At 37.6% G+C, this 11,738-nt stretch overlaps 1 pseudogene; it reads right to left on the bottom strand.

The window, feature by feature from the left end:
• Positions 1-6,849: 6,849 nt before the first annotated feature.
• On the bottom strand, positions 6,850-7,578 carry LOC109674606 (SIN3-HDAC complex-associated factor pseudogene; annotated as a pseudogene).
• Between the last annotated feature and the right edge of the window lie 4,160 nt (positions 7,579-11,738).

The raw sequence follows: 11,738 nt of genomic DNA on the forward strand, positions 1-11,738 counted from the left end.
ATATTTACAATTTGACCTTTGGACTGCTTTAATCAAAACAAAGTTATATCTTGAATACAACAGGGACAACACTGTCTAGTCCAGGATCTAGCAGTAAGTACACAGATGGAATTCTAGCCATGCCAACTATGAAGCAGTAGATGGATAACCTAGTTGGCCCTTGGAGAATAAAATCCATGTGGTTTTGACTGCATGTGTGACTTTCTCAGCCCCCTTGGTGTCCATAAAGGAGGGCCAGGAGTTAGAAGATCAGGACAGTGACTCAGCTGATAACCAAGGAGGAGTTTGCAAAACAGAGTCCTGTTTTGCCTCCAACTAGGACTCTGGGCCAGATTAAAGGATACCACATAGATTAATGCACATTGTCACTACAACCCATCTTCTTCACACATCAAAAGAAATGGGACCCCAGTCTCCCTTTTCTGGAAAAGAACAACAGGTGGCACATGACAGAACATATGAAACAGTGGTTTCTGTGCTGGGATAGTGTCATGGTTTGGAACTCATGTCCCCCAAAGACCATGTACTGAAAGTTTGATCATCAGTCTGTGGTGCTATTGGGAAGTCGCAGAACTTTTAGGAGGTAGGGCTTTGGGTGGTGGGGGTGGGTGGGTTGGTGGGTGTTAGTTCCTCAGGAGGAGTGTGCCTTTGAAGGGAATTGGGACCCCAGCTCCTTCCTCTCTCTCTTTGAGTCTGTGACAGCCTGAAGGTGTACAGCCTCCTTCTTCATGTACTCCCCACCTTGATGTTCTGCCTCACCACAAGCCCAATGATAACAAGGCCAAGTCACCTCTGGTGACTTCTGAAACCATAAGCCAAAATAAACTTTTCCTGCTTTAAGTCCCTTAACTTATTTTCTTGGGTTTTGTTGCTGTTGTTTGTGGAACTGGGTTTTGAACTCAGGGCTTTTCACTTGCTAGAGAAGTGGTCTACCACTTGAGCCACAACTCCAGTCCACTTTGATTTTGCTATTTTGGAGATGGGTTCTCATAAACTATTTTCCCAGACTAGCCTTGAACCACGATCCTCCTGATCTCAGCCTCCCAAGTATCTAGGACTACAGGTGTAAGTCATCAGTGCCCAGCTTATGATTTTTTCAGTTATGTTGTAACTGTGACAGAAAGCTGACTAACACAGTCAATCCAAAAGACTCCCCCAACTTTTCAAGTGCTCTTCCTCTACAAACCTGTCCTGCCCATTCCTTGCCCATTACGCTTAGAGTATAAAGATAAACGCTGGAATACTCCTCCTTGTCACTTAAGAAAAGATTGGCTAAACAAAAATAAACAGATCCCAGTCCATGCAGAGCTCTTGTATATATATATATATATATACTTATTTATATATATATTTATATATATATATGTATTCTAGTAAGACTAAGCTTATTCAATACCCTAGTAAAAGTTTTTATTATAAGCATCAAACAGCATAAAAAAGTACAAACCAGATTTGTATTTATTAATACAAAATGCATGACTACATGCAGTGTACCTTACAGGCAAAAAGAGGTGGAAAGGTGAAAATAAGACTATGGCTAAAGTTTAGTAATAAATAAACAAATACACTAGTAAGATGATCTATATTATAGTAATTCTTCCAGCCAAAATATATCCAAGAAAACTTTTCAAACTAACTCAAGAGGATGATAATGGCGGGACTCTTATAATACATCTCTAAGGGTGTGAGAGAATTGACACAACTTACTGTGTAATCTATAGGCTTTCCCCAAAAGCATGAAGCATAAAATATTAAGTTTAGATTAAGAACTAAAAAGCTATCAGGTGCCTATGAAAGTGGCTCAGTCCTTTTATGATACCATCCAATTTTTAAAACCCAGTTTTATAAATGAGCACTGAGGCCTGGAATTATAAGGCAAGTAAATTCTCCTCCCTTATTATGAAAAATCTACACTGGCCCTGTTCTTTTTTCTGAACTTTTGGTAAAGACGTAATGAGAATACTTTGATTTGGGCTCAAGTGGGAGACTTCTAATGACGATTTTATATTTGAAGAGCTCCACACTCAGCATATCTCAATGCTCAAAAAGGCCAACTAAAAGAATCCAAACCAAAATCAGCCAACTTAGCCTTAACACACACTTCTTTTATTTTTTTGAATATTGTTAATTAATATAAACAATGTATATAGAATTTCCCTTTCTGAGAACTTGATTATCTGTCATTTTATTCTCTTGTGTGAATTGGACATTTCATACATTTATCTAATTTATTGTTATTGGCATATATTAAATTGTTCATTCTACTTCCACACATGCACATAATGTACTTTGATTGTATTCACCCCTCTATGACCCTTTCTTATGGGTGACTCTGCCAACAGAGGGCAGGTTCCACTCTATTCCAATCTGTGTTGCTGTGTATGTCCACACAGCAATGCAGAAGTGGCCCCACTGACTAATACAGCAGTACCATATTTGTCATGGAAATCAGGTGGCCTTTGCTGGTGGCTCTGCCTTGCCATTGTTTGCTGAATTCTTTGAACTTGGAGATGAGTTAGTGCATTTTTGGCCAAGGGAAACCATTGCGAAGCTGAAGCTAGAACTACAGTAACTTCAGCTGGTGGTCTGGTACAAACTCACCCCCCCAGGGAGTTATTTCCGTTTTCTTGAACTTGTTGAGACTTTTTTTTGTGTCTTAAAATATGATCTATTTTGGAGAAAGTTCCACAAGCTATAGAAAAAATATGTATTGCCTGGGTGTTGGGTGAAATACTCTGTAGACATCTATTTTGTCCATTCAGTCTAACCTGTGCAGAAGCGCTGATGTTTCTTTGTTGATCTTTCATCTGGATGACCTATCTATCGGTGACAGTGGGGTACTCAGGTGTCCCACTATCATCACTGTGTTAGGATCTATCTGTGCACTTAGGCCCTTTAGAGTTTTTTAATGAAGATGGTTACCCCTATGTTTGGTGCACATATGTTAAGAATTGATATTTCCTCTTAATGAAATGTTCCTTTCATTAATAAGAAGTGACCTTCATTGTCTCTTCTGACTGATTGTAGTCTGAAGTCTACCTTGTCAGATATGAGTATAGCTACTCCAGCCATTTATGGGGTCTATTTTTAGTTCTTTATATATTCTGGAATATTAATTTCCTGTCAGATGAACATCTGACAAAGATTTTTTTCCCATTCTATATACTGTCTCTTCATTCTGTTGATTGCTTTTTTTTTTGCTTTACAAAAGCTTTTAGATTTGATACAGTCCCATTTGTCAGTTCTTGCTGTTATTTCCTAAGCTATTAGAGTCCTACTCAGAAAGTCATTGCCTATGCCTGCATCTTGAAGTATTTCCCCTATATTTTCCTGTAGTATTTTCTAACTTTCAGGCCTGACATTAAAGTCTTTGATGCATTTTGAATTTGTTTTTGTGCAGGGTGAAATCTAGTTTCAGTCTCTTGTGTGTAGATATCCAGTTTTCTTAGCACCATTTGTTAAAGAGTCTGTCTTTCTCCAATGTGTGTTTCTGGCATTCTGTAAAAAAGTAAATGTCAGTATATGTTTGTGCTTATTCCTGGGTTTTCTATTTCATTGGTCTATGTGTCTGTTTTTGTGCTAATACCATGCTGTTTTTGTTTCTATGACTCTGCAGTATAATTTGAAGTCAGGTATTGTGATACCTCCAGCATTGCTCTTCTTGCTCAGGATAGCTTTGGCTGTTCAAGGTCTTTTATGTTTCCATATGAATTTTAGGATTCTATTTTTCCATTTATGTGAATAATGTCATGGAATTTTGATGGAGATTTCACTGAATTGTATAATCACTTTTGGTAATATGGCCAATTTGACATTTACTCTGCTGATACATGAACATGGGAGGTCTTTCCATCTTGTAGTGTCTTCTTTAGTTTCTTTCTTTGGTACTTTATAGTTTTCATTGTAAGATGTCTTTAACATCACTGGCTATGTTTTGCCTGGCTATTGTTTTTTAGGCTATTGTGCATAGAATTGCATTCCTGACTTCCTTTTCAGTGAGTTCATCACTGATTTTTATATGTTGGTTTTGGATCCTGCTACTTTGTTGAACATGTGCATCAGATCTTCAAGTCTTCTACTGAATTCTTTAGAATCTTTTAAGTGTAAGATTATATTATCTGCAAACAGAGATAGTTTTACTTCTTCCTATACTATTTGCATCCCTTTTGTTTCTTTTGCTTGCCTTATCATTCTGGCTAAGGATTCAAGCACTAATGGAATAAGAGTGATGATAGTGGACACCCTTGTCCCATTCTGGACATTAGAAGAAATGCTTTCAGTTTTTCCCCATTTTGTATAATGCTGGTTATACATTTGTCACATATAGGCTTTATTATATCGAAACATTAACCTTCTGCTCCTAGTTTCTATAGAGCTTTACCATAAGAGGTATTGAACTGTGACAAGGCTAGTTCTACATCTATTCAAATGATTACGTGACTTTTGTCCTTGCTTCTGAATTATATGTATTCTGTATTATTTGCTGTATCATGTTTACCAATTTGTGTATGTTAAACCATCTTGTATTCCAGGAATTAAGACAACTTGATCATGATGTATGATCTTCTTCATGTGCTGCTGAGTCCCATTTGTAGGTGTTTTATTTTGCATTTTTGCATTTATATTCATCAAGAAAATTGATGTATAGTTTCCCTTTGTTTGTTGTGTTCTTCTTTGGTTTTGTATCAGGCTAATACTGGATTCATAGAATAAGTTTGGAAGTGTTGTTTCCCTGTGCACTTTGTGGAGTAGTTTGAGGAGCATTTGTGTTAGTTCTTCTTTATAGGTCTGATAGAATTCAGCAACAAATCCATCATGTCTTCGGATTTTCTTTGTTGAAAGGTTTTTTTATTACTGTTTCAATCTCACTGTTATGGATACGCTTCTGTAATTTGTATCTTCTTGGTTCAATTTGTGTGGGTCATATGTAAATTTATTAGCTTCTAGGTTTTGCAATTTATTGGAATGTAAGTTTTCAAACTGTTTGCAGATGATCCTTTGTATTATTGTATTATTATCATTTTTACCTCATATTTTTAAATTAATTTTGGTCTTTCTTTTAGTTAGTTTGTCTAAGAATCTGTCCATGTTGTTTATTTTTTTCAAAGAACCAACTCCCTTGTTTCACTGACCCTTTGTACTGTTCTTTCAGTTTCCATTTTGTTAATTTCAGCTCTAATCTTTATTATTCCTTTTCTTCTACTAATTTTGGGATTGACTTCCTTGTCTTTCTAAGACATCAAAGTGCATCATTAGGGTTCCATTTGAGATCTCTATGATTTTTTAAATGTAGGCACTCATAGCTATAAGCTTCCCACTTGGAACCACTTTTATTGTGACCCAAAGTTTGTTATATTGTTTTTTCATTTTCATTTTCTTCTGAGAACTTTTTTATTTCCACACCTATTCCTTCAACGGTCACTGAACATTCAAAGATGTATTGTTCAGTCTCTATTTGTTCATACATTTTCTGTAGTTTATCTTGTTGTTGATTTCTAGTGTATAGTATGGCTATTGGGTGGAATGTTCCATATGTCTATTAAGCCCATTTGATTTATAGTGTCAACTAAATCTGAAGTTTCCCTGCTGATATTTTTGGTCTGGATGATCTACCTATTATGAATGTGGGATATTGTAGCCTTCCACTATTATTGTGTTGGAGTTTATCTGTGCTTTTATGTCTAATAGTGCTTGTTTTATGAAATTGAGTGTGTTGACACTTGATGCATTTATGTTTACAACTGGATATGTCCTCTTCATGGATTGTTCCCTTTAGAAGTGGCTTTCTTTGTCTCTTCTGACTGATTTTGATTTAGAGTCTGCTTTTTCAGGTATAAGAATAGCTACTCCTGCTTGCTTTCAGGCTCTATTTGCTTGGAATATCTTTTTCCCTCCTTTCACTTTAACACATGCATGTTTCCTTCCAGTCAATTTTACTTTAAATAAAGTGAAAAAACCAAATGGCTTGGATTTCAATGAAGTCACCAAAGTTGTATAAAATGAACATCAATTATTTACACACTCAGCAAGTCTTAAATCTGCCCCATGAAACGTTAACTTTTGTTCTGTGCTATCCTGAAGACTTGCACATTTTATTTAGATAATTTAACATTTTAATGATGTGTGTTATCTACAATGTAGCAATTCTTTGGTACTATTTTTATAGGATCTCAATTATCCTACAAACTCACCATTTCCCCAAGAGGAGCTTTTGTTCTGTTTTAGATGTTCACATAAATTAAAAATCTTTAACAAATATTAATATGAAGGGAGGTGACACAGAATGAAACATATACAGTCTAGTTACCCCTCTGTGTATTTAGAAACTACTTCCTTCTTCAAAGTATTTGCACCAGAAAGCTCAGTCTGTCCTGCTTAATAATCAGTATTACAGGTTTAAATCATCAGAACCTTGGCAAGACCTTAATATTTCAAAATTATTAACAACTACTTCTAGGGGCAAGTGATGTTACTGAGTTATGACAAATTTATTATCATGAGGGAAGACAAGTATAGACAACCTTTTTAAAAATGTCCCAACCACTGCTTCTCAATATAGAAAGATTAAAACTACATGTGGTTTATCATACAACAAATGTATATTTATCCCCTTAAATTTCCCTAATTACTTTCATTAGAAGAGAATTTTTAAGGAAAGGACTTAGCACTTTACAGCATTAGTTTTCCTATAAAATACTCAGTATCTTAAATATACTTCTTTTTTCTTGTAATGCCGACACTGGCATCACAGTTTGTAGGACTTAGAGGAAAACAACCCACCCAAAGCTAGTCTAAACAATGCCTTTGACAGAATAACAAGTATTCAAGTTTAAAACTAGAGCCCTACCTTTAAACTAGGGTGTTAATGAGGACTTCCTCATAACAGCCTTTATCAATGACACCACGACATATCTTCTGCATTTTCCACTATGTAAGAACTAAAAATAAAAAAAAAACTGGTGTTCTGTTAGAGCCAGAAGCGGTCTCTGTATCTGGGCCATCATCTGACTGGTGACTATAACAAGGAGATTGAGCTAGGAGGCACATGAGGTAGTACTGTGAGCATCAGAATTGTAACATTTGAGTTCTTTCTACAGTCTACTGATCTGGCCGCTTACTGTCCTTCTTCCAAATAGACTTTTCACCTTCTCTGATTTCAATGTAGTCTTTAGACTGGGCCCTGCCCTTGCGTTTATCACATGATTCCAGGTTTTTGTTTTGTTTTCTGCTGTTTTTTTCTTTTTTGTTTTGTTTTATTTTATGTTGTTTTTGATCCCACTGACAACTTCTATCACCTTCACCAGCAGGACAGGCATTGCCTCTCCCGAACAAATTTCATGCAATCTAAAATGGATCTGGAAGTCCTTTTCGTAACATTTGTGGTAAGTGAATCAAGAACTGGAGGACTTGGTAAATTCAGCATCATCTTTCTATACTTCTCTGTATATTTTGTTTTGAAGGCCAAATATATTTTCCTTTGGGCAATAGTGACACCAGATGTCTCATAATAGTAATGTGTGACATGAGGAGCTGTTTCTGTTTTCCTTCTTCCAAGATGTGAGGAGTCACGCCAACCATGGTACCCTATGCTTTACTCCTATATTGGATCAGAGGGTCCATATAGGAGCCCTTAGGGAAAACAGCCGAGTGAATAGATAATTTCAGGGCTGGAGGTGTATCTCAGTGGCAGGGCACTCATCTAGCATGTGTGAGGCCAGTTCTGAAGGCTGGGAAATCCAAGATTAGAGTGCAGCATGGCTGGTCCATGTGAGGGCTCTCTTTTGGACTACAGACTGCAGACTTCTCCCATGCAGAGCTCTTACTGAGCACTGGAGTCCCACCACAGATTCAGTGACAGATCACAGTGAGAGCACTGTGCCAGGGTTGATCAATTCTTCAGGATCCTTTCTTAGCAACACTGCAAGGCAAGTTCTAATTCTCCTGGTATCTCTAGACTTAGCCTGCTACATTTGCCTCTATGCTGTCCTGGAAATAAATGATTGATATTATTACTATAAGTTATTAGTAGGACATATTTTATATACTAAATACTTGTAATCATTACTAATGATAGTAAACTTGACTAATTGTTTCATAAGAATCCTTATGGGGTAATGAATTTGTCCATGTGCCCTCAAGAAATAAAAATTGAGTTTTCCAGGGATAGTATGTTTATAATTAAAAATTTTAAAGTAAATAAGAGAATCTATGCTCTATTGCTCTCATCATGTAGTTCTTACCTCTCCTAGGTTTTATGTTCTCACAAGACCTAGGCTCCCTCTAATGGTCATATTTGTTTACAAATGAGTTCCTAGAGTTCACCCAGAAATCAAGTGTGACCTGCCACCTGGGGGACAAGAAGAGGGCATGACCTCTCAAATGCAGGGCCTCCTTTTACCCAGGAGTACTAGAATTTAAAAAGTCAAAGTGCAATCCAAATTCCTCTTGACTAATCTTTGGGAAAGTAGCCAAAAGAAATCATAAAACATGCATTAATGATGATTCAATAACTTCATGGCTGCAATGACGAGACTTTCATACTTCACTCTTCTTGATCCAGAAGAATAAAAGTTACATATGAACACTAGATTGATCTGGCACCAGAGGTGAGCGATAACCTGCAGTTCATCTAATTCAATGGTACACTTAATTTTCTGTTCCCTTTACACATCCTGCCAAAGGAGCATGTCTCCCAGTCCCACTGGGCTCAACCATGAGAGTCCCATCTCACAGTTCACAGGCAAAGCTGGAGAAGAAGGCCCCATCATCTGTTCTTTTCTGAGGCACTATATAATTTTTCTTAATTTCTTATTTAATTAATTATCCAGTTTAGTAAAAGAAGATAATTATATATATATGTGTGTGTGTGTGTGTGTGTGTGTGTGTGTGTGTGTGTGTATTTTGTACACTGGGGAGTACATTATGATATTTACAAAAGTTCTTACAGTGCATCATAGTTGAATTCACCCCACCATCATTCTCCTTTAAAACAGAGCCAGACCTGGTGGAAGTCTAGAATCCCAGCACTCAGGAGGCTGAGACAGATGGATCACAAGTTCAAGGCAAGCCTGAGCAAGATCCTATCTCAAAAAAAAAATCAAAACAGTGACTGATAAGAGCAAAAATATTATTATTATTTTGCAGTACTGGAGTTTAAACTCAGGGCCTTATATTTGCTAGCCAGGCATTCTACCACTTGAGTCAAGTCTCCAGCCTTTTTTGCTTTGGTTATTTTTTGAATAAAGTCTCCTGATCTTATCTCCATCTCCTGAATAGCTGGGATTACAAATGTGCCTATTGCACCCCATTATAAAATTGCTATTTCTGAAGTATTGCATTTCCAGTGTTGATTCTGAAAGTGACCCAACAGAACTGCTATTCAAATATGAAGAAACATACATGTGTTTATCTCTGCTCCCTCCTGGGAACTCCCTCTAAAAATATAGTAAAATAAATTAAAAATTCAAAAGAAGCAGAGATGAAATCACAGAGTATATCAATGTCAATATACGTGGGAAAGATGGAAAGCAAAAGAGGTATGGGAGTCACTTGAAAGGGAGATAGCTGAACTCTATAAAGACCTATGGTGGACACCAATGTGAATCTCACAGAGCCTGACCACACACCATGATGAGGCTCAGGAAGTAGAGTCATCTGGTTTGAATGATGAGAATGGAGGAAGACCTGAAAACACCTAGTGGATCCAGCATTACATAGGACATCGCAACCACCTGGCAGACAAGAGTAAAGAGAGGATGGAGGATCACACATGTGGTGTTCTTGTGGGCCATGCCTGGAAGAGCAGGCTCTACTGGAGGAGTTTAGTCACAGGGCCATACCTTCCCATAAGGAAGGCTGGGAAAGGTAGTCTAGCTTTGTGTTCAGGAGGGAAAAAGAACTCTTGCAAAGTTCTGGCAGTGATTACACCACTTGCATGTTCACTACTCAGTCTCAGTACTCTAGTGTGGGCTGCTCACTGAATTCTAGAATCATGAAGCATTACTGCTCAGATAGCTTACTCTTGGGTCTTTAATCATAATATCATAGGACTGGGCAGAGGCTCAAGTGGTAGAGCACTTCTACCTAGCAAAAGAGAGGCCGTGAGTTCAAACCCCAGTGTGACAAAAGAAAAAGAAAGATGCATTGGCTATAAAAAAAAAAAAGCACCAATCCCCCAGTCATCCTGATAAAATCTTTTTTTAAATATTTAGTTTTATTATTCATATGTGCATACAATGCTTGGGTCATTTCTCCCCCCTGCCCCAACCCCATCCCTTACCACCCACTCCGCCCCCTCCCTCACCCCCCCACCCCCTCAATACCCGTCAGAAACTATTTTGCCCTTATCTCTAATTTTGTTGAAGAGAGAGTAGAAGCAATAATAGGAAGGAACAAGGGTTTTTACTAGTTGAGATAAGGATAGCTATACAGGGAGTTGACTGGCATTGATTTCTTGTGCATGTGTGTTACCTTCTAGGTTAATTCTTTTTGATCTAACCTTTTCTCTAGTTCCTGATCCCCTTTTCCTATTGGCCTCTGTTGCTTTTAAGGTATCTGCTTTAGTTTCTCTGCGTTGAGGGCAACAAATGCTATCTGGTTTTTTAGGTGTCTTACTTATCCTCACTTCTCCCTTGTGTGCTCTCGTTTTTATCATGTGCTCAAAGTCCAATCCCCTTGTTGCGTTTGCCCTTGATCTAATGTCCACATATGAGGGAGAACATATGATTTTTGGTCTTTTGGGCCAGGCTAACCTCACTCAGAATGATGTTCTCCAATTCCATCCATTTACCAGCGAATGATAACATTTCGTTCTTCTTCATGGCTGCATAAAATTCCATTGTGTATATATACCACATTTTCTTAATCCATTCGTCAGTGGTGGGGCATCTTGGCTGTTTCCATAACTTGGCTATTGTGAATAGTGCCGCAATAAACATGGGTGTGCAGGTGCCTCTGGAGTAACCTGTGTCACAGTCTTTTGGGTATATCCCCAAGAGTGGTATTGCTGGATCACATGGTAGATCAATGTTTAGCTTTTTAAGTAGCCTCCAAATTTTTTTCCAGAGTGGTTGTACTAGTTTACATTTCCCCAACAGTGTAAGACAGTTCCTTTTCCCCTGCATACTCGCCAACACCTGTTGGTGGTGGTGTTGCTAATGATGGCTATTCTAACAAGGGTGAGGTGGAATCTTAGTGTGGTTTTAGTTTGCATTTCCTTTATTGCTAGAGATGGTGAGCATTTTTTCATGTGTTTTTTGGCCATTTGAATTTCTTCTATTGAGAAAGTTCTGTTTAGTTCACTTGCCCATTTCTTTATTGGTTCATTAGTTTTGGGAGAATTTAGTTTTTTGAGTTCCCTATATATTCTGGTTATCAGTCCTTTGTCTGATGTGTAGCTGGCAAATATTTTCTCCCACTCTGTGGGTGTTCTCTTCAGTTTAGACACCATTTCATTTGATGAACAGAAGCTTTTTAGTTTTATGAAGTCCCACTTATCTATGCTATCTCTTAGTTGCTGTGCTGCTGGGGTTCCGTTGAGAAAGTTCTTACCTAAACCTACTAATCCAGAGTATTTCCTACTCTTTCCTGTATCAACTTTAGAGTTTGTGGTCTGCTATTAAGATCCTTGATCCATTTTGAGTTAATCTTGGCATAGGGTGATATACATGGATCTAGTTTCAGTTTTTTGCAGACTGCTAACCAGTTTTCCCAGCAATTTTTGTTGAAGAGGCTGCTAT

The sequence above is a fragment of the Castor canadensis genome, chromosome 1 (assembly GCF_047511655.1).
Source record: "Castor canadensis chromosome 1, mCasCan1.hap1v2, whole genome shotgun sequence".
Classification (NCBI taxonomy): domain Eukaryota; kingdom Metazoa; phylum Chordata; class Mammalia; order Rodentia; family Castoridae; genus Castor; species Castor canadensis.